The 23,873-nt window shown below is 38.8% G+C and overlaps 1 pseudogene; it reads left to right on the top strand.

The window, feature by feature from the left end:
- The first annotated feature begins 241 nt into the window (after nucleotides 1–241).
- Nucleotides 242–23,873, top strand: part of LOC100350477 (eukaryotic translation initiation factor 5 pseudogene) — a 64,230-nt pseudogene continuing 40,598 nt past the window's right edge.

Genomic DNA, 23,873 nt, shown 5'->3' with positions numbered 1-23,873 from the left:
AAATAAAATAAATAATAAGATAAAATAAAATAAAAAGAAAGAATTTAGAGTTTAGGATTCCAAGATGGTGGATAGCAATAAGGTGGTCTGCTCTAAGCTCGGTAAAAATAGTAAAAAAAAAAAAAAAAGAGAGAGAGAAAGTGCATTCTCAGGGGAAACTTCGTTGAGGGAAAACTGCAGAAGATTCTGCAGAAACAGGAGAGATGCCATGGATCTGTGTGGAAGGTGCAGATGCGCACAAATGAGCAGAGGTACAACAAATGACCCCAGTAGCCCTGATCCAAAGAAATTGGCAGCTTTGGAGAGTGAGGTAAGGTCAGACTGCAGGGGCCCATGCCACTGTTGTAGAGCCAGAGGGAGAGCCTAGCAGACTGAGTTGTCTTGGAATCCAGCCCAGAGCCCTGAGGGGAACATGGACCTGCTTACCCAGAAAAAAAGAAAAGGGCATGTCTCTCTCTCTCCCCACCCCCTGCTCCCACAACAGCACCCAGCAACAGGCTGTGAGAGAGCAGGCACCATTTTGGATGTAAGTAGGTAGCAGCTGCTATAGCTCTTGTGTGCTCACTCAGCAGCTTGTGGGGACAGTCTCCATCTTGTCAGCAGAGGTAACCACAGCAGCTCCTCTGCACCCACCCAGCAACCTGCAGGGAGCAGGAGCCATTATGACTGAAGTACAACCTGCAAAGATTCTTGTACATGCCCAGCAAAACTGTGGCTGGAAGGTATTGTGCATGCATGTCATCCAGGGATTTCACCAGAGGGAAAAATCCACATTCCCAACTGACTCTGAGCCTGGTTGGGAGGATTGACAAGGAGCTGAGCACCCACCTATGATTGTGAGTGCCCCCACCCATCAACAAATCATAGGCTCTAGGCCTCCAGGACTCAATCCACCTACGCAGAGTGCCCACATGCAGTGGGCTCAGTGGGCTCCGTGAACCACTCAGCCTTTCTATGGATGGGACAGACTAGCAAGATGGAGTGAACCTGCTGCACCCCATAACTGTGGGAGCCCTGAGTGCTGAGACTCTGAGAATACTATGACTGCATAAGAGGGCACAGGGTGTAACTGGGTCTCTGGACAATCACTGTGAGGGGCTCCACATGATGAGAGCTCCCTGATTGCCAGGGCTGCATCACTGCAGTGGGATCTGGACTCAAACTGAGGACAGCACAGATCCTCTGTGCAGTCCATGTGGAGGGAGAGAGGGAGTGATGAGTAGTATGCCTATTGAGGGCACCTAAAGTTAAATCACCTTGCAAGAGAAGAGGTGAACATAATCCCCATCTGTTAACAAGAGGAGATCTCCCTTGCCCAACTAGGGTGTCACTGTCAATACTCACCTCACCCTAGAGCACTGACAGAGCTCCCTGGCCACACACAGTGCACACTTCTGGGTATTCATTGAAAGAGCAGACACTCCACTAAGCCACAGAGGTATATTTCAAAGATAAAAGCAATAAGAGGAGAAAACCAACAAATATCTCCACAAATGCCTAAAAATAAACACAAAAACACAAGAAACAACATCAAGGAAGACAATATGCTTCCTCTTCGGCCACAGGATCACAGCAACACTTCAGTATTAGAATGTGAAGATGAAGAGATTAATGAAATGCATGAAACAGAATTCAAAAAATGAATCATAGAATTACTCAGAAGAAATGAGAAAAAAAATTCAAGAATTAAAGAAATCTATACATGACATGAATAGAAATGTTTCCCATGAAATTGAGATTTTAAAGAGTAATCAAGATGAAATATTAGAAATAAAAAATTAAATAGATCAAATAAAAATGTGGTAGAAGGTTTTAACAACAAACTTGGTGAAACAGAAGATAGAATATCCACGATTGAAGACAAATTTCTGGAAATTTTACAGTCATACTGAAAAAAAGGAGAAAACATTAGAAGAATTTAAAAAAACAGTTTGAGATTCACAGGCTATTATCATGACCCAACATACAGGTCTTAGGAGTTCCTGAAGGTGTGGAAGAGAGAGTGGACTGAAAGGCCTATTTAGTGAACTAGTTACAGAAAATTTCCCCAATGTGGAGAAAGAGAGAGATGTCCAAGTACAGGAAGCACATACAACACCTAATAGACATGACCAGAAAAGATCTTCACCATAACACACTCTAGTTAAACTTTCAACAGTAAAATGTAAAGAAAAGATTTTCTAAAATGTGCACAAGAGAAATGCCAGATTACTTTCAAAGGATCTCCAATTAGGATCAGAGCTGACTTCTTATCATAAACCCTACAAGTTAGGAGCAAATGGAGAGATATAGTCTAAGTCTTAGAGAAAAAAAAAAAACTGTCAAATCAGAATGCTCTACCCTACAAAGCTCTCATTTATGAATATAGGTGAAATAAAGACCTTCCATAACAAAAATTGAAAGAATTTGTCACCATTCATCCAGCCTTACAAAAGATGATAAAGGATGTGCAACACAAAGAAAGAAAGATAGTTGTCATTATGAAAGAATTTGAAGGCAGAAAATCTCTCAGTAAAAGTACAAAGGAAATCCAAAGTAAACAATGGGAATATTTAAGAAAAAATGGAAGGCTCAAGTCATAACTTATCCTTATCCAGGGCTACATAAGTTTCAAAATTTAGAAGGTATCACTTAAAATACATGTTTCCAACAGGGTATTTAAATGTTAGGAATCATTTATTTTGCATAGAGAAACATCTAGACTTAAGGGAAAATAATTTCTCACAACATTTATTTGCTATAAATTATTCTAAATCTGTATTCTAAAACATCTTTATCTTGGACTAAAAACATCTTTATGTAGAACATTCCTCTTATTGTGTTAAAAGGGAAATCTGGTTCTGTTTACAAAAATGCAATTACAGCCTACTTTCCATGAAGGATACCGTAGTACAGCACATACATATTTTCCTCACTGAATGTGAGACAATTAGACAAGGTGTTGTAATGCTGATGTCTTCACTTGATTTGCATGATATTTAGGTTTTCTAATCAGGCTCTGGCAGTAGGGTGTAGATCCAATACATTACAGATAATTTATATTTCTACCTGATTCTCTTAATAAATGGAGTCCCTTCTATTTAGAAACAATTTTTTTCTTTTTTATTTTAACTAATTTTTAACATATTCAATAGATTTATAGATAAATGTCTAAGAATGTAATGATATTTCCCCCCCTTCCTCGCTCTCTCCATCTTTCCTATTCTCCTTTTTTCTACCCTTCTTTCTTTTTTTTTAGTTTTTGAGATGAAATTTTAAATTCACATTACAGTAAAAAGGCTTAATACTTTACTGAATAAGAGGTTTAACAAATAAAAAGCAAAAAGACTCTATTTTCCTGGGAATATAGACAATAGCTACAAACAATAATTGATTGTATAAATGGCCATTTAACCCATATACAGTTTTTTTAAAGACTTATTTATTTACTTGGAAACCAGAGTTACACAGAAAAAGAAGGAGAGGCAGAGAGAGAGAGAGAGAGAGAGAGAGAGAGAGAGAGAGGTCTTCCATCCATTGGTTCACTCCCCAGATGGCTGTAATGACCAGAGCTGTGCCAATCTGAAGCCAGGAGCCAGGAGCTTCTTCTGGGTCTCCCACATGGGTGCAGGGGCCCAAGGACTTGGGCCATCTTCTGCTTTTTCAGGCCATAGCAGAGAGCTGGATCGGAAGTGGAGCAGCCAGAACTCAAACTGGCGTCTAATGGGATGCTGGCACTGCAGGAGGCAGCTTTACCCGCTAAGCCAAAGTGCTGGCCCCCCATATACAGTTTTTTTAATGAGATCATTTATCAGAGATAACATATTTTTAAAATAAATCATGTCAACTCTGGCCTGAAGGGCTATATCCAGATTTTTCATGCTGTTTTTAAAACTTAAGTAACTAAATATGAATGACATTTTCATTCATGACTCTTCAATGGTGGTAAGATGGGAAAGTATAAAAAAGCTGTACTCTCTCTTTATTTGTGAAGAGACTGTTTGTGGGGCCAGTACTGTAGCATAGCAGGTAAAGCCACCGGCTGCGGTGCCGGCATCCTGTATGGATGCCAGTCCACGTCCCAGCTGCTCCATTTCCAATCCAGCTCTCTGCTGTGGCCTGGGAAAGCAGTAGAGGATGCCCCAAGTACTTGGGTCCCTGCACCAGCATAGAAGACCTGGAAAAAGCTCCTGGCTCTTGGCTTTGGATCCGTACAGCTCCAGCTGTTGTGCTATTGGGGAGTGAATCAGTGGATGGAAGACCTCTCTCTTCTGTCTCTCTACCTCTCCTCTCTCTGTGTAACTCTGACTTTCAAATAAATAAATATTTTTTTAAAAAAGATACTGTTTGCTGGCAAATGTTTCAAGAACGATATAAATCCATAACTTTTTCCTGAGACATCTCTAACAATGAATAATTCTAGCATTTCTGTCATCTTGTTTTCTTTTATCAATTGCTGTAAGTATTACTGAATCAATCAACTTTTAAAATAGTGAACGTTTTCATTTTAATTATAATTTAAAACATTGTCTCCTCTCCTTGTTTGTTTTTTCCCCTCTTTTTAGTAACTCCCTTTCTTCCCTGTTCCTTCATTAGCATCCTTTGCAATATGACACATTGGTAAGAAATAATTAATGCAAAGTGCAAAAGACCACAGACTGGTTTACAAGTTAATTATCATCCTTCTCCTCTCTGCCTCTAAAATATTCACTCATATGCATACACACACACACAAACACTGGATCTGGCAGGGTTCTAACCAGGAAACATATGATGCACTCAGAGAGTGTAAACAGTCCTCAAATGGAACTATTTATCAGTGTTTAGTAGAATTAAGGGAACCCAAGGAGCAGCAACAGAGGGAAGCCAGTAACCACTCTAGTCCTGAAGGGGCAAAAAAGAGAATCCATGTTATTTTAATTTTGTATGATTCACTACTATAAGAACAGGACTTCTAGGATTTGTATCTATGAAGTAAAGAGAGACAGTCACAGCCAACAGAGACAGAGGCAAATAGGAAGGTAAAACTTCAACCTCATTCTGTGCCCACTCTTCCATCTGCTGGCATGGGAAGTCATTGCTGGACCAAGTAAAAGCTACCAAGCTAAACAGGGGGGTACAGATCAGTCTTTCATATGTTGATTTTATTTCCCTTGGGTAAATTCCCCAGAGTGGGATGGCTGGGTCATATGGTAGGTCTATATTCAGATTTCTGTGGTATCTCCATACTGTCTAGCATAGTGGCTGTACCAGTTGAGACAATGTGAAGATACCTCAGAAATCTAAATATTCCTGTCATATGACCCAGACATCCCACTCCTGGGAATTTACCCAAAGGAAATGAAATCAACATATAAAAGACTGATATGTAACTCCATGTTTTTTTGCAGCTCAATTCACAATAGTTAAAATATGGAATCAACACAGATGTTAATCAACTGAAGACTGAATAAAGAAATTATGGTATATGCACTATGGAATATATACAGTGGTTAAAAAATGAAATCCTGTCATTTGCAACAAAATGGATGCAAATGGAAATCATTATACTGATTATAATTATACCATTATACCAGTCCCAAAAAGATAAATACTACCATTATACCAGTCCCAAAAAGATAAATACTACATGTTCTCCCTGATCTGTAGTAACTAATAATAGAGTACCTAAAAGGTAATCTACAGAAGTGATGCAAGGATTTTGAGATGATTTTGAGATGCCATGATTTTGACTGTTGACTAACAGTGTTTTTTTCTTTCTTCATACTATTTGTTGAATTGTTTACTTAGCATAGGGTTATCTTCTGAGTATAAAGTTAGATGAAAGTAGATCTTTGTAAAAAATAAGAATGGGAATAGGAGAGGGAAGAGGTGAAAAAATGGGAGTGTGGGTGGGAGGGAAGGTGGGGAGGGAAGAATCGCAATGTTCATAAATTTGTTTATATGAAAGGCATGAAGTTTGTATACCTTAAATAAAAAGGCCTCTAGGTTAAAAAAAAAAAAGTGTCATATTGTCACAGCATATAACCTGTGCATTCTTATAAATTAATATCATTTTGAAAGCCCTGTAATCATCTTGTAAAGGGTACAATTATATTGCATCATACTTTATGCTGTTTCAAGTATCAAACCCATGTCATTGAAATATACCATAAATTTTGAAACCTTTAAAAAAATTAAAAGAAAAAATAAGGAAGGAAAGAGGAGAGAGGATGGGAGCATGGGCAGGAGGGAGAGTAGGGTTGGAAGTGTCACTTAAATCTGCATATATGAATCTGAATATATGAATTATGTTAAATTTTTACTTTATATAAATTTAAAAAATTAAAAAATAAAGTACACATAAAAAAGAAGAGGGAGGCATTACAACCAACACCAGCAAAATACAAAAGATTATAAAAAACTATGTGAAAAACTATATGAAACACACTTGCCATATGACCCAGCAAGCCCACTACTGGGTATATACCCAAAACACTTGAACACAATGCATCAAAGAGAAACCTGCACCACCATGTTTATAGCAGCACTGTTCATAATAGCCAAAATATGAAATCAACCAAGGTTACCAGCACCCGATGAATGGCTAAAAAATACACACACACACACACACACAATGAAATATTATTCAGCCATAAAAATGAAATTCTACAATTTTCATCAAAATAAATGCAACTGGAAGACATCAGTTTGAGAGAAATAAGTGAGACAGAAATACCACATGTTCTCTCTCATATGAGGGAGGTTAAAAATTTTTGAATTCATTTATTTATTTATTTGAAAGGCAGAGTTATGGGGGTAGGGGAACAGAGAGAAAGAGACAGAGAGACAGAGAAAGAGACAGAGATCTTCCATGTACTGGTTCAGTCCCCAGCTGACTGCAACTACCTGATTCTAGCTTTGGCCTGGGACTGCATCTGGGTCTCCCACACTGTGTGGCAGGGGCCAAGTACTTGGGCCATTATCTGCTGCTCTCCCAGGCACATTAACAAGGACCTGGAAACAAGCGCCTATATGTGATGGAGGTGTCGTAGGCTATGGCTTAACCCACTATGCCACAGCATTGGCATGGGGGCTAAAATTTTAAAAATAAATAAATAAATAAATAAATGAAAGAAAGAAATGCCTGTGTGTATCAATATTGCTGCCAATATAGTTCTGTCAAGGTTTGTTTTATATCTTTGTCAAACCAATGATTAAGAATGATACACTACTATAGTTCTAACAATCTGTGATTATTTTAAAATTTACTGTATAAAAGTGAAATGGACATATTTTCATTTGATAATTGTTTATACCCCTTGTCTATATTTCTGCTGAATTACGGTCATTTTACTTGTTGAATTCTATATAGTAGAGCATAAAGCCCTTACTATAATGTAAATTAAAAATATTTTAGACAGAGAATTTGAGAGACAGAGATGGAGAAGGAGGAATAGGAAGAGGAGGAAGGAAGGGAAGGAGGAATCATTAATTCTTAGAATTATATCTTGAGCTACATGGAATCTGGTCCCTTTGTATTAATATCACCTTAACATGAGAATTATTTTGTATTAATTATCGTGTACTTGCAATGACTCTGAGAATCTATTAAATTCTTTTTAAAATTTATTTAGCAATCATATATACAAGACATAATTATTCATAAAAACTCCCATCATTCATGCTACTAAGTTGATCTAATTTTTGCAAGCTCTGTTACTAGTTGTGATAATAACTGTATTAATAGGAAATGACACATGGTGTGTACCATGGAGAGAAGAGAAGAATATGTGTAGGGCAGCAGGCTAAAGACTACTTCAAAGCCTGAGTAAGAGAACACTAGTAACAGCAATGCAAGGGAAAGGTCAGCTAGAAGAAGGAATGGAGGGTCCAGTGAAAATGAATATGTGGAGCCACTTATTCAAAAATAAAAGAAAGCACCACTGCAGTGACTAATACTCATGACTTTTTTCTTTTCTTCTATAGCTGTTCCCTATGTCTGGCACAGCAGGTTTTGTTTGTTATGTGTCATCTCTTCACATACATGTAATCCACACAACTCCACAAGTTAGGCACAAGTTAGGTATTATTCCAAATTTAAGCATGATTAAACATAGGCCATCGCCTTTTTGCAAAGGATTGAGACTTGGGTGTGATGAAACAATCAATTCTGTTTCCAACAACTGCTTCTGGTAGACATTTGGTAACTCTTGTGTCTTTTCTGGAAATTTCTCTTAAAAATATATTTCCTCTATTCATGATTATTTCCATAGCTATTTTTACAAGGATCAAGGGTTATCAAATTCAAAGTGAAAAATAGATTCACAAAAGCATAAATAGGTGGGGCAGGAGTTGCATATGCATTTTAACATAAACCTAGTATATTTTGCTTTTCTTATAAAGCACCTCTTATGAACAAGTAAGAATTCCATAGAGTGTCTCAAGAGCAAAACGAATTAGAAGAAATGCACATTGAAAAATGCCAGCTTATCTAACTACACACTCCAATGGAGTTGGTTTGAATGGGGAGTTCTTTTTGAAGTCCATGGAACTATACAGGGCAGTATGCCACGTACTGAACTGCGCTAAAATTTAGTCACTGGAGTCAAAACATTCAGGCTAAAAGTATCAGCAATTAACTACTTAAATGAATTAATTCCTAATATATGTATAGGATATTGGTGTTTTTGATTACCATGGCTACAAATCTTGGGCCTGATTTCCCAACCCATTCATAAAGAGCCAGTTTGTTCTTTTATGACACAAGGATTCGATAACAGGAGGTTTAGGACAAAAGTGTCTCCTTTTCATGAAGTCATTTCCAAAAGTAGCTCAGAGAATATAGAAACATAATTGAGTAGAGAGATATTCATAGCAACACTCATAATGTTTCGGCGCAGATGTTTTCTCAGTTACACAGCTGTAACATCAATTTCATTGCACTAAGCCTTTTCTAAAAGCTGGATAAAAGTAGAAGAGCATAACACAACTCTGGAAAGTCTATCACCTTTAGTTTATATTTGTATTTTTCAGATGATGTTGATGATAATAAGAGTATTTGTCGCTCCCCCTCTTCATGGAGGAACGACACAGGACCCTGCGCTGTTCTTTTGTCTGCTCGGCCCTCCCCGGGTTTGCTGCTGGTACTTCCCGGGTTGGCTACCGTCCCTTCCACCTCCGTGGAAGGGCGGTTCCCCCTGCCACTTTCCCCACTTCCGCGGGGGAGCGGCACACCGCCGGCCGGCTCTCTCGGGGGCTGCACAGGTGTTCCCCTTAGATGTTCCCCTTAGATGTTCCTGGTGCATGGTGTCTCTCTCCTCCTTTATAGTCCTCTTCCACCAATCCCAACTCTGCTACCCACACGCCGAGTACGCTGCTCTCCTCCAATCAGGAGCAGGTCCTGCTGTTTATTGGTTGAACTGGAGGCAGCTGTGTAGAAGCTGTTTCCTCCTCTCCCAGCGCCATATTGTGGGAGAGCAGATGCATAGAATAAGTCTTAATTCCAGTAACAGTCTAGTCCGAGTTGCTCCCAGTTGCTCCCCACAAGTATTCATTTATCAAACACCTGTTAGGTATTGGAGATCATTTCATTGTCTCATTTGATTTACCTTATAATCTTTGAAATGTATTATTATTTTCCAGTGAAGATAGGGAACTGAGGCCCACAAAGGGTAAGTAAAGTTTTCCAAAGTATGATAGGAAAGAGAAGGAAGAGAGTCAGCCAAACAGATCTTTGCAATCTGGGAACCACACTGACAATTTCAGATCCATACTCGCCAGCATCTGGAATTTGTGTTAGCTATTCTCTGTGCCTAAAATGCTTCCCAGTCAGCTTTTGCCATAAATCAGTTTTTCTCATCATTGATGAATGTTTTTCTAGAGCGAGATCTTCCTTGATCTATTGTAGTTATTTCTGTTGTCTCTAATCACCTTGCTCATTGCTTGCAGTTTACAGATAGTCCCCAACTTGTGATGGTTCAAAAATAGCTTAGAATTTTTCAACTTTACAATGATGCACACATGGTGTGCATTCAGCAGAAACCATACTTCAAATTTTGAATTTTGGTCCCTTCCTCAGACTAGCAAAATGCCATATGACACTCTCTGGAAGGCCTGGGTAGCAACAGCAAGCCATATCAAGCTGCCGCCCCCCAGTCAGCCCCTTCATCACAAGAGAAAACAACCAACACTCCAGAATGTGTTAGGTGGCTAAACTACAATGTTAGTAGTAGTACATATTCCTCAAGGATAGGTAGGGTAGGTAGATTAAATAAATGTGTTTTGACTTATAATACGTTCAATTTACAAATGGCTTACTCACCCCATCACAAGTTAAAGAGCATTTGTGTTTATAAGTGACTGTGATTACCCTGTTTAATGATTTTTACTGGTTAAATGATGCCTCCATCTTAAAGAAAGTCCAGTGAAGATATTGTATTTCCAGTACTGAGTGTACTTCTTGATATAAAATAAATGCTCAATAAATATTTTTCAAGTGTATGACTAAACTTGAGGCTACAGAAAAATATCCAATAGTACATACTCCTCAAGGAAAAGCAATGAGAACTCCCTTTAGGACACCAAACTCATGAGCTGCTCAAACAAGAGGTCAAATATACAAAGTAAAGAGGATCCCTGAACAGGAAAGATGCATTTTCTTGATGCATTTTCTTAGCTTACTTATGCAAGCCAGTCATGTAGAATCAAGACAATCAGACCAAATAACAATAATAATTATTATTATTACTATATTATAAATTATAATAGTAATTATAGAGTATTTTTAATTACCTACAAAATTGGATACAAATCATGATTCTGCTGGAAGTCTATCTGGCCATACAAGCATGAGGTGAGCAGCCTCTGAAGTGTCATGACACAGCAACATTTCTTTATTGTAGGAGCACCTAGTCTCCCAAATGCAACTCCCATGTCAGGATATAAAGCAGCTGGACAACAGAGGAAGTTGTGAGCAGAGACTTTCATGCTTTCAGGGCTCACTGCTGTCTGCATTTGGTGTCCCAATCATGAGCTTCATGAAACCCATATGAGCCATCTCCCATGTGGTTCGATTCAGGAGTAGTACTACATTTAAACAAGTGCAGTCCAAAAAAAGCAAATAATGTTATTTAATATTAATAAGTAGTAAAGCAGATTATCCGGGATTGCTCACATCTCTCAAAAGGTAGTAGAGGGCATACAGAGTACATCCCTCACCAGTGCTTTTTGTTCCTCTTTTTCATCATTCTGACACAGTCTCCAGATGTTCTCATTTGTTAATCCCTCTCCTTTCCATACACCTTCCCTTCTGTCTTCTCCATAGGTCCCCCAGTGCAGTGTTCCCAGGTACTATCTCCCCAACCTGTTGCTGACAATTACAGGCAAGCCAAGGTGGTACACTCTGATCAGTATCAACACAATAAATTTTATCCTTTTATACCTATAAATATATACAGCTTTAACTATAAGAACAGTGGTAGAAGGATACTGTTTTTGTCTTTCCATAATTTTTTATAAAAGTACTCTATCATTCTTTTTGTGACTCTTCCTAAATCCACTAGGAAGTGATATTTTCTCAGGGAAATAAAACATGTTTGACTTCCATATGTTGATAGCACTGAAACAAGTACATTTGTAAATATTTGGAAAGAAAGGTAATCATTAGTGACAGGCAAACAGAATTATTTCTACAAAAGGATTTTTTATTTTCCCTCGAGTGTCACCAGTTCTTTATTTGTTAGTATAAAAATTTTTGAGGTATGTGTCATATTTAGATAACTATCTTTGGTACAAGTGAAGGAAAACCATACACCTGTAAGCTATATTAATAAGTTATTTCAAAGCTCTGATTTAAAAGTAATAATCTCTCCCAAAAGCAAATGGAATAGTTTAAAAAATGATTTGCATTTCTCACACTTTCCTTTAAAAATAAAACACTCTCAGGCCAAAATGTCTCCCTGAGGTGAGTTTTTACGATAATATAGTCATACTATTTTCTTATTTGAAGAATTATTTCAATGGCCCAAATACCATGTTCGCTCCTCCAGGATATTCTAATGAATAATTCATCAAATTATGCTTCTAAGGAAAATCTGAACTACAGTATGCCTATATAAATTATAGACTGAAATCATCAGATGAATAAATGAATAACACAGCACAACCGTTTTATTACTAGAAGAAAAAATGGTGAAGAGAAAGGAATTTTAAGCTCTGGAAATTGTTAGGCATTGAGTTCCCTGTAGAAATTTGACACCATTTATATCCACTTTTTCCCTGACATGTGAGCCCTCACACGTCACATACAGAAGTGAGAAATCTGGGAACATCCCCAACCATTCCTGTCAGCAGGGTTCCAGCCTAGAATGTGCCAGCCTGAGGTGCTTGCATGAGATCTGGGAGACAGAAGGAAGCAGAAATCAGGCTGTTTCTCCATTGGAAGACATAAAGCCTCCAGCTCACAGGTGTCAGACTCTACATGGCATCCCAGGACTCACCTAGCCCAGTTCTGAAGGCAACTGTGAACATAACCAGTAGTTTCTTAACGACTCCAGAGGTTCTGAAAACCACAATGCCTGAGAGTAAGTGGTGATACCCTCTGTCGTGCCTCCAACCCCGCCAGTGAATTTGCAACTATCTAATTATCTCTGTCTAAGGCTTTTCTGTTAGATATGTGTTAAGTGGGTTTCTTGTGTACCTCATCAACCTTTGCAGAACATGTGCTAGAATTGCTTAAGACAGCATATGGGTTGGAAGCAGATTTTTTTCAGCTGGAAGACAAAATAATAAATATGTGTCCTTCGCTTATGACTTGGTGAGACCACAGAATCACACCAGCTCGTCTCAGCAGGCTGACATCTTCTGCTTGCTGCTCCATTGTAGGCACTACTCCAATCCAAAGATGTTGGCACTTACATGTTCAAAGTGTTCTCCTTTGCTACCAAATGAATAGAAAAGAATAGTGCTGAGGCCCTTGGCTTCTGTAAAATCTAGTAGGGAAGTAGCTATAACATGCACAAAAAAATATTGACCAAAAAGAGACAGAATCCCTTATGTGAGAAAAAAGTGGAGACACAACCCCTCCTTTCTATCTCTCATCCCATCGTATCCTGTCTTGTCTCACTGGTAAATAAACTGGTTAGCAGTCTCTGACAAAACCTTCAGGGGAGTAGCAGATTTTATTCAATGGAAAGAAGAAAAACCACCAAGATAGGAAAGTCACCTAGGAGAAAGGTCACAGGGAGGCCTTCTGTGAGCAGACACATGACCTCCCTGATAACCTTTATGGGTGAACCTGTGGGAGTTCAAACACTGATACCCAAAGTCTAAAATACAATGGTTCTAATATATCAGAAATGGCATTAAGGGGGAACTCTGGATAGCTGAATTTTTTTCATTTCTTCTTCCTTATCATTTTTATTATACATTTTATGATACATAATGTGATACTTTAATACATGCATATAGCATGTTATGATCAGTTAGTATTTCATTTCTTTAAAAATTTTTTGATAACATACCATAATTTTACATGTTTCTGGGATACCATGTTACATTTCAATATATGTAAGCCATGTGTACTGATCAAGAAAAGGGTACCAAAATACAGTTACATGAAAAGAATTAGTTCTGGAATTCTACAATATAGTGGGGTGCTGTAACCTATTATACATTTTATGAATAACTAGAAAGGAATAGGATTCAAAGATGCCAAGCATAATAAGGAGATGGAAATGCTATGTCTTGGGCTTCCACTGTGGTGTAGTAGATTAATCCTCCACCTGTGGTGCCAGCATCCAATATGGGCATTGGTTCTAGTCCCAGCTTCTCCTCTTCCAACCCAGCTCTCTGTTATGGCCTGGGAAAGCAGTAGAAGATGCCCCAATTGGTTGGGTCCCTGCAAGTGTGTGGGAGACCCAGAAGAAGCTCCCTGTCCCTGGCTTCCGATCAGCCCAGTTCCTGGGTGTTGTGGCCATTTAGGGAGTGAATCAGCGGATGGAAGACCTTTCTCTCTATCTCTCTCATTCACTGTCTGTAACTCTACTTTTCAAATAAATAAATAAATAGAAACTTAAATAAATAAATAAATGCTATGTCTGGCAACTTTTTGTTTATCACTTCACCTTTCCAAGTCTTTATTACATTATCAGTAAAATTGTGATTTCGGTTTGGTCATTCCTAGTGTCTACTCCAATTCCAATACTCAGGCATCAGAACAACAATCTATCCAGAGCAGGAGGGTGGGGCAGAGAGGAAGGGTTGGAGATCCTTCTGCTGTTTCTTGCAGTATTTTCCAGGTAATGTCAGAACTCCCCTAAACTCTTAGCAATGTTTCTTTCTTCTTTTCATGTAGATTTTTAAAGGTCAGATGGATATTTCATTTTTCAGACTTCATGTACTCAGTATTTAAAGTGTTATGTGTGATCAGAAGAAGAATAAATTATTTCTGTGCATCTGAAGTAAAACCTTCCTGATCCACTTCATTTTTTTCAGAACAGAAACTCCCTCACTGATATTCACTATTTTTAAATATGCAGAAAATAACAAAGGCATCTTTAGGAGCTCTACCATGGGGAAAATTTTATCTCCTTATAAGAAATATAAACATATCTTTAAATATACAGGCATCTAAATTTGGAGACTCTCATGAATATTTAAGTAATCAGTAGGTAATAGTAATCATTTCCATTTTATAATTAAAGTAGATAGATCTTCCTTTTAATTTAAGGAGAGAGGTTTTTTCCCCTCTCTGTTAGGTAATCACAGCAATCCTTGATGAATGTGTGATTTATCTGGTAAGAAACATTTACCAAAATAAAAATCACTCTGCTTTGAAAAAAATTAGTGAATTAAATTAGGCAAATTTTTTTCTACTGGTTTAATTAAGATGATGTCTAATTCTTTTAGATTCCCATACTACAGAAATGCAAGCCAAAATATACAATATTAGTATGCACACCTGCATGAATTCAATACAAGATAAAATAGAAATATGAAATTATCTTGCATTCATGATGGAATATCATTCTTGCATTCAGGTCCACCTTCATTTATCTATACATTTTCCACTCTCAAATACCAGTTCTGGGAACCTATCTCTACAAGCTAAACACATAAGTCACTACATACATTTTTTATATATATCCATTCTTATTTGCAATGGTAAGTGCAGAGAGTTTTATATTAATTTATTTTTAGCATATAAAATAGTTGGGTAGATAACTTAGCAATGCATTTTTTGATGCCTGGAACTATTCTAATCCAACTCTAAGGGCAATGACCTCTAGCAGAAGCCGTACTACATGTTTGGAAGCAAGTGATGATAGAAAGAATATGAATCCCTCCTGTTCTTCAATTCCATGCCTACTGTCTTGGCATCAAGGGGATTCTTTTAACAGCACAATGCAGATATGAAGAGCATCCTCATACATCAAATTCCAGCATTCACACTGGTATTCCATGATTATAATATATTCCTCTAGCTGTTGAATTCTTGATTCTTACACCAAGTAATATGTACCTTGAAGAGAGAAACTAAGCCAGCACCGCGGCTCACTAGGCTAATCCTCTGCCTTGCGGCGCCAGCACACCGGGTTCTAGTCCCGGTCGGGGCGCCGGATTCTGTCCCGGTTGCCCCTCTTCCAGGCCAGCTCTCTGCTGGGGCCAGGAAGTGCAGTGGAGGATGGCCCAAGTGCTTGGGCCCTGCACCCCATGGGAGACCAGGATGAGTACCTGGCTCCTGCCATTGGATCAGCGCGGAGCGCCAGCCGTGGCGGCCATTGGAGGGTGAACCAACGGCAAAGGAAGACCTTTCTCTCTGTCTCTATATCTCACTGTCCATTCTGCCTGTCAAAAAAAAAAAAAAGAGAGAGAGAGAGAGAGAGAGAGAGAGAAACTACATCCAAATACACATTTGTCTACTCAATACTGGTGTAGTTCTTTACTCACTGTAATATTCCAGAATGAAATTCTTTGTCATCAATGCAAAAATTGCTTAAAATTAGGCTCAAAAGCATCCACTCCTTCTGCCACTGATTTTTCACTGTTTCTCTGAATTTCTCACACAAATCATTTAAAATGAAGTGTTTGTGAAGTCCCTCAGGCACAGAACCTGAAATATTTTTGTTAACTATTTCCATATTATTAAAAACTGTTGGATGGGCTGGAACACTGATGTGGAGGAATTAAGGGAAATGTAGTAGAAAATTTACATTAACATAAATACAAGTTAAAAAAATAATAAAGCCAGATCCTCCCCTCTCCTTTCATTGATTATACTGAGTAGTTTACTTAAAATATATTGCAGTGTTGTTTGATTGGTTTTGAAAATTATTTTAACCATTTGTATTGTATCATGAATATATTTTGAATGAGAAGTAGTAACAACATAAACAAATCCTGGGTTCTAGAGTCTAAAGTGCCTCAGAAAAAAGCAATCTCAGCCAATTAGATCCATCCATTAAATACATTTTTTTCTGAAAATCTGGTAGGAATGTGACCCTGAGCTAATCAGAAGGCAAATGATCACTAGAATATTTCTAGGAGGGGCCGGCACTGTGGCACAGTGAGTTAAAGCCCTGGCCTGAAGTGCCAGCATCCCATATGGGCGCTGGTCTTAGTCCTGACTGCTCTTCTTCCAATCCAGCTCTCTGCTATGGCCTGGGATAGCAGTGGAGGTTGGGCCCCTGCACCTGTGTGGGAGACCTGGAGGAGGCTCCTGGTTCCTGGCTTCGGATCGGCGCAGCTCTGGTCATTGTGGCCATCTGGGGAGTGAACCAGTGGATGGAAGATCTCTATCTCTGTCTCTATCTCTCTCTGTAACTCTGTCTCTCAAATAAATAAAATAAATCTTTAAAAAAAGAATATTATTTCTGTATTCAAAAAGTTTGAAGTTTAGAAGTAGTAGAAGAGACATAAAACAATAAACTTATGGACCATTAATTCACCTAGTGGTTAAGATGTTGATTAAGACGCCCACCCATGTCAGAGTGCTCGGACCCAAATCCTGACTTCACTTCCAAATCCAGCTTCCTGTTAAGGCACACTCTTGGAGGCACCAAGTGATGGCTCAAGTCGTTGAGTCCCTGACACCTACATGGAAGACATGGATTCAGTTTCCAAATCCCTGTTTTAGGCTGACCCATCCCTGACTTTCAGACATTAGGGGAGAAAACCAGCAGATGCAAACACATACTCTCTCTCTCTTTCTCTAAAAAAAAATTAAAAAACACAAATGTAATACATATGTGGCATAACAAAGGATAGAAAATTGTAGAAACATACATGAATTAATACGTAAATATTATATAATAAATCTTAATATATAAAGACTATTAAGATGCAATGAGATGATAAATAGGCTGTGCTTTTTGAATTAAAAGCCCTTTACAAAGATGAGTTCTATATCTATGGAAATATATATATATATAGATATTTTTCTACATAGATATGTATAGTTCTCACTTTTTTTAAAAAGATTTATTTATTTATTTGAAAGTCAGAGTTACACAGAGGAAAGGAGAGGCAGAGAGAGAGAGAGGTCTTCCATCTGCTGGTTCACTTCCCAATTGGTTGCAATGGTCAGAGTTGTGCCGATCCAAAGCCAGGAGCTTCCTCCAGGTCACCCACATGGGTGCAGGGGCCCAAGCACTTGGGCCATCTTCTACTGCTTTCCCAGGCCATAGCAGAGAGCTGGATTGGAAGTGGAGCAGCCAGGACTAGAACCGGCACCCATATGGGATGCCAGCACTTAAGACCAGGGCGTTAACCCACTGTGCCATAGTGCCGGCCTCTATAGTTCTCATTCTATGCTTAGCTTAATATCATAGAGTATGATGTGGTGGACAAAAGAAATTGGTGAGAGTGCAGTTATCTTCCTTTGAGAAAGACATCTGTACTCAAATAATTCAAAGGTATATTTGAAGGGTTCTTCCACTCATGTTGAGAATATGTCAGTGTTGGGGCCAGTGCTATAGTGTAGTGGGTAAAGCCACCAACTTTATATGCCGGCATCCCAGATGAGTGCTGATTTGAGTCCCAGCTGCTCCACTTCCAATCCAGCTCTCTGCAATGGCCTGGGAAAGCAGTAGCAGATGGTCCAAGTCCTTGGGCCCCTGCATCCATATAGGAGACCCAGAAGAAGCTCCTGGCTCCTGGCTTCAGATTGGCACAGCTCTGGGTGTTATGGCCAATTGGGAAGTGAACCAGCAGATGGAGAACCTCTCTCTCTCTCTCTCTCTTTCTCTCTCTCTCTCTCTCTCCCTCCCTCTCTGTAACTCCGCCCTCAAATACATAAATAAATCTTAAAATAAAAAAGAAAATATGTTAGTGTTTACCTCTCAAGAAAATATCCCTCAATCTTATTTCAAAGCTATCAGAATACTAACAATGTGATCAATATTATCATTATTCTTAATAATTGAGTGACTGATTTGATTTACCCATTTTAATAACCCAGATGAAATATGTTAAGGCAACAATGACTCTAATGGTTCCATTCACTTTCTAAAAGAAAAAAATTATATAAAAGAAATTATAAAAATATATCAAATAAAGTATTCCTCCTGAGATAATTATGAGACAATCAGGATTCATAATGGAAAAAAACAAAAGCCAATCTAGATAAGTCACACAGAAATAAACACAATAAAGTGTACTAGAAACTTAAAAAATCATTTACAGAGTTGGGACAGCAAAGATCAGGGGAGGCCTCCAGTGATTTTCAGGAAATGAAGACATACAGGCTCACAAGTCTCCACCAGTGAGCTCAGTTGCCTGCAGCCTTAAAGTGGTTAATGCACAAGAGGATGCTGGGAAGCTCCTGGCAGGGTTTCACATATGCCCATCTGTTGAAGCCCATGAACCTGCCTGCAAAAGCAATAATGACTGTTGCTGCTCCTCTGCCTTCCAAATCTTACACGAGAGCCTCTCATGGGTAGAATCTAATCCAGAACCCTGCTGGCTCAGATACCAAATGTTATTACCAAGAATTGAGGAGAAAACATAGGAGAGGAAAAGTGGTGCTGAACTGCTATCGGACCATCTGGCACACATCTCTTTAAGTTCCACATTCTCGCTTATTAAGAATAATTGTATTTCATGTTTTTAGAGATTTATACAATTAGCCCTGGCTCTATTCCTTATCCTGTGCCACCCTGTAAAGCTTATCCACTTGAATTGTCCCTAGTTTTCTCCCATTCTGGATTTATTAGAGAAAAAACTCTAAGTAAAATATATTTCCCATGAATGCACCCAAATGAAAACAGTATTCAATCTGCTTTAACATCCACACCTAAACAAATGAATAAATCCTCAGTAAATTTCCCTTCTCCCATAATTTAACCCAGAAACTTCTAACAAAAACGTTCAATAACTTTTTTTTTTAAGGGAAAGGGCTTATTGGGGAACACCCTACAGACCAGAGTGAAGGGGCAGCGAAGGAAAAAGAAAGAAGGAGACTGTAAGAGAGAGAGACAGAGGAGGGAGAAGAGAGATGAGAGGAGGAGAGAAGCCAAGAGAGGCCAAGAGAGAGCAGGAGAGAAGGACCAAGAGCCAAGAGACCAGAGGAGGCGGCTGGAGAGAGGAACCGAGAGAGAGCAGGAGAGAAGGGGCAAGAGAACGTTCAATAACTTTAAAGTTCATCTAAGTAAATCATTTGCTATTATGTTTAAACAAATCATGAAAATTTTAAGACGGATATTATACTAAAGTGTATTAATTTTCAACATCCTACAGTAACCAGAAGAAATAAAAATACAATCTGAGATTACACAAAGAAAAGCATGGGCTTCAAGAGCTACATGATCTAGATTGTGAAGCAGTCTTAACCTTATTAGTTGTTAGAGTTTTGCAAGTTATTTGGTCTTCAATGCCTGAGTTGTCTCACCAGCAAACATTTACAGAAAAAATAAGTTAATATACTTAGAGTTTTTAGAACAGTGCTGGGCTACCAGAGAGCACTTGATAAATGTCTCCATTTTCATTCATAGAAGTAAATCTGCTGTACCTTTCATCTAACAAATATTTGGTGAGCATCTCTATATTCCAGACCCTAGGTATAAGATGGTATTAAACATACTCTGCTTTCATGCAGCTTCTATTTTAGTAGGAAAAAAAAACAATAATATTAAGTCAGGAGCTATATGTAATCAGGAGGAAAATTGAAATAGGGTAAAGTGATAAAAAGCGACAGTGGCTTCTACTTCAAGTGGAATTTTCAGAAAGGCCTTTAAGATAAAGTAGTATTGACAAGTGATATAAATGAAGGGAAGAATGAAGCTACACCAATAGCTAGATGAAGAAGTTTCCAGAGCTCTGAATCAATAACAGGTACAAAGGCACTGAAGCAAGAGTGTGCTTGGAATGCCCAAGGAGCAGTGTACTAGTCACTAAGGATGGAGCAGAATGAACTCCACAGAAGATGTGGACGATTATATTGGAAACAGTATGGCAGGAGAGTAAGCTTTCCAGAAGCACAAACCTGAGAGTGAGTGTCTCCTTAAATGTGGAGCCCTAGATGACTCCATCACCTAACTCTAGTCCCTGTTAGATAGCCAAGGAGGCCAGATTATACATAAAATCCTTCTTAACCACTCTAATGCTATTGAAGTTTATAAGAAATCTTGAATAATTGAAGCAAGGAAGAAATATGATCTGGCTTATATTTTAAAGCACTAATATGGTAGGCATCAAATGCTCTCCAAAAATGCCCACACTCTATTCTCTACAAACTGTGACTATATTATCTTATAAAGTTGGGAAGAATTAACTTGATAATCAGGTGAATTTAAAACAGGAATAGTAGCCTAGATTACCCAGGTGAGCCAAAAATCACAAAATTCTTAAAACTGGAAGAAGGATGTGGAAGAAGAGGTCAAAGTGATTCCATGTGAGAAGGTTGCCAAGCTTCAAGCCTTGAGGATAGAAGGCGACTGTGGTCCAAGGAATTTAAAAGGTCTCTAGAAGCTGGAAAATGAAAAGAAATTCAATCTCCACCCCCCATAGCCTCCAGAAAGGAACGCCATGCTGCCATTATCCTGATTTCAGGCCAGTGAGACAAATGTTAAACTTCTAAACTATCAACCTGTAAGATAATAAGCTTGTGTTAACCCATAGATAATAAGCTACTGAGTTGGTGGTGTCTGGTAGCAGTAGGAATAGAAAACACATACCATGAATCTGGCGATTGTGGAGAACAGACTGGCTGGTGGTTCAGGCCAATGGGTTGGCAAGGATAGAAGCAGGAACACCAGCTGGAGACTACTGCAGTAGTCTGACCAGGTCAGACATATGGTGGTTTGATGCCTGATACATTGATGAAGATGAAGAAAGGTGTGTTCAAGAAATGTTTTGCTAAATGGGAACTAAAAATGAGAAGGGGGCAGAAAGAGAACATGAGGTCAAGAGAGAGCTGTTTGCTCGTTCAAATGGAAGATACAGTTACATGCTGCATAACATACTTTTAGCCAGTGATAGACTGCATAAATCACAGTGATCCCCTAAAATTACAACACAGTAGAAAAATTCCTACTGCCTAGTGAAATTGGAGCCATTGAAACATCATAACACCAAACATCCCTCACAGCTTGTGTGTAGTGATACTGGTGTAAGAAAACCTACTTCACTGCCAGCCTTATAAAAAGATAGCAAAGTAATTATATATATTATATAATACTTGTTTTGTTACTTGTTCTGTATTTATGATTTTTTATCATTATTTTAGGTGTACTCCTTTTATTCATTTTTTTTGACAGGCAGAGTGGACAGTGAGAGAGAGAGACAGAGAGAAAGGTCTTCCTTTGAGACCGGCGCACCGCACTGATCCAATGGCAGCAGCCAGGTGCTTCTTCTGGTCTCCCATTGGGGGCAGGGCTCAAGCACTTGGGCCATCCTCCACTGCACTCCCGGGCCACAGCAGAGAGCTGGCCTGGAAGAGGGGCAACCGGACAGAATCCGGCGCCCCGACCGGGACTAGAACCCTGTGTGCCGGTGCCGCAAGGCGGAGGATTAGCCTAGTGAGCCGTGGCGCCAGCCCTTTTATTCATTTTTTTAAATATTTATGGAAAGCAGCACGTCCTGTTCCCAGCAATAGTCTCATACATCTCATGTTTATCTCATCACTTGATTGCATGAAGAGCCGCATGAAGTGATTGCCAGAGACCATCTAGATTTGTATAAATACACTCTATGATGTTCACACAATGACAAAATCACCTAACAACATATTTCTCAGAATTCCTACTGTTAAGTGATATGCAGCAGCCATCATTCACTAGCAAGAGAAAGTTTTCTGCTTGAGAGATCCAAAGCCCTTACCAGCTTTACTGTTCTTTTGGCCCCTGCATACTCCTCCAAATTTACCTTCTACTACTCTTCGTTGTTCACTTCATTCCAGGCATATTGGCCTTCTTCCAGATCTTCAGACGTCCAAGTACACATACACCTGCTCTCACGATTCTTCATACTTGAAGACAGATAGAGTTTATCTCCTCACTTTGCTCAAGACTTTATTCAAATGTTACTTCAGAGAGGTTTTCAGGTCCTCCCCCTCTAAATTAGCAGCCACCTGTTCATTATTCATTATTGCCTGCTCTACTCCATTTTCTCCATAATAGTTACCACTATCTGATAATGTATCCTATTTTAAATTTATTGCTGACTCTCCTCCAAACTCTGATCTTAACTCCTTAAGTGATTACACCTGATCTATTTTACTCCCTCTGATATTCATAGTGCTTAGTTTCTCTCTGTCACTTAGCAAGTGCACAAAATCTATTGAATTATTGAGAGGAAAAAAAAGAAAATATTTTCGATAGCCAGACCACAAAGTAATGGATCTGGATTTCAAAACACTAAGAAATTTTTGAGGGGCATAGCCAAAATGATTTATTGAATAACAAATCTATACAGTTGATAAAAGATTAAAGATTTTGAGTAAGTTGTAATCTCGTACTTTTGGTAGGTTAGAAAATGTCAACCTCAAAACTCAAGTCAATAATATACTATGTAAATTGGAGGATATTAGACATAAAAAATGTAATGTTATTTGGGGGAAGGTGTTTGGCCTAGTAGCTAAGGCAGTGGTTAGGATTTCCCCATGCTATACCAGAATACCTGGTTCAATACTAACCACTGGCTCCCAGTTCCAGTTTCCTACTAGTGCAGACACTGTGAAGCAGTGATAGTGGCTCAAGTAATTGCTTTCCTGCTACCCATGTGAAAGACCTGGATTGAGTTCCTGGCTATGAACTTCTGCCTGACTTAGTCCTGGCCATTGTAGGCATGTGGGGAGTGAACCGCCAGATAGAAATGCACACACATTTCAGACCTCTCTCTCTGAAAAGTCTAAAAAGAACTAGGAGTTTATGGTGTTAAGAAGTAAACAAAGGGGGCCACTGTTGTGGCGCAGTAGATTAAGCCACCATTTGCAACACCAGCATCTCTCACTAGAGTGCCAAGTTGAGTCCAGCCTACTCTGCTTCCAATCCAGCTCCCTGCTAAAGCACCTGAGGGGACAGTAGAAAATGGCCCAAGTGCTTGGGCCCCTGCCACCCATGTGGGAGATTCAAATGGAGTTCTGGACTCCCAGCTTCCCAGGGTATGGTAACCATTTGAGCCAACAGATTAAAGATCTTTTTCTCACACTGTCTTTCCCTCTCTGTTACTATACCTTTTAAATAAATAAATGGTTTTTTTTTTTAAAGAGAAATAGACAAAGAATATTTTAAAAATATAAAAAGGCAGGCATTCCAACTATGATTTGAGCTGAAGAATATATGGATAAAATACAAGGATAAAAGAACGGGAAGTCCAAGACCTCACTTCCCCATAACGATACTGAATTAACAACAATAAATAGTTCAGAGAACCTATATGAGAAGTCCAGAAACCAGTGAGAAAATCACACTACCCCA

Source organism: Oryctolagus cuniculus, chromosome 6 (genome assembly GCF_051225735.1).
Source record: "Oryctolagus cuniculus isolate XC-2025 breed Fujian yellow rabbit chromosome 6, ASM5122573v1, whole genome shotgun sequence".
In the NCBI taxonomy this organism is placed as follows: Eukaryota; Metazoa; Chordata; class Mammalia; order Lagomorpha; family Leporidae; genus Oryctolagus; species Oryctolagus cuniculus.
Note: the sequence above shows the minus strand (reverse complement) of the source record. Positions and strands in the feature narration are given on the sequence as shown.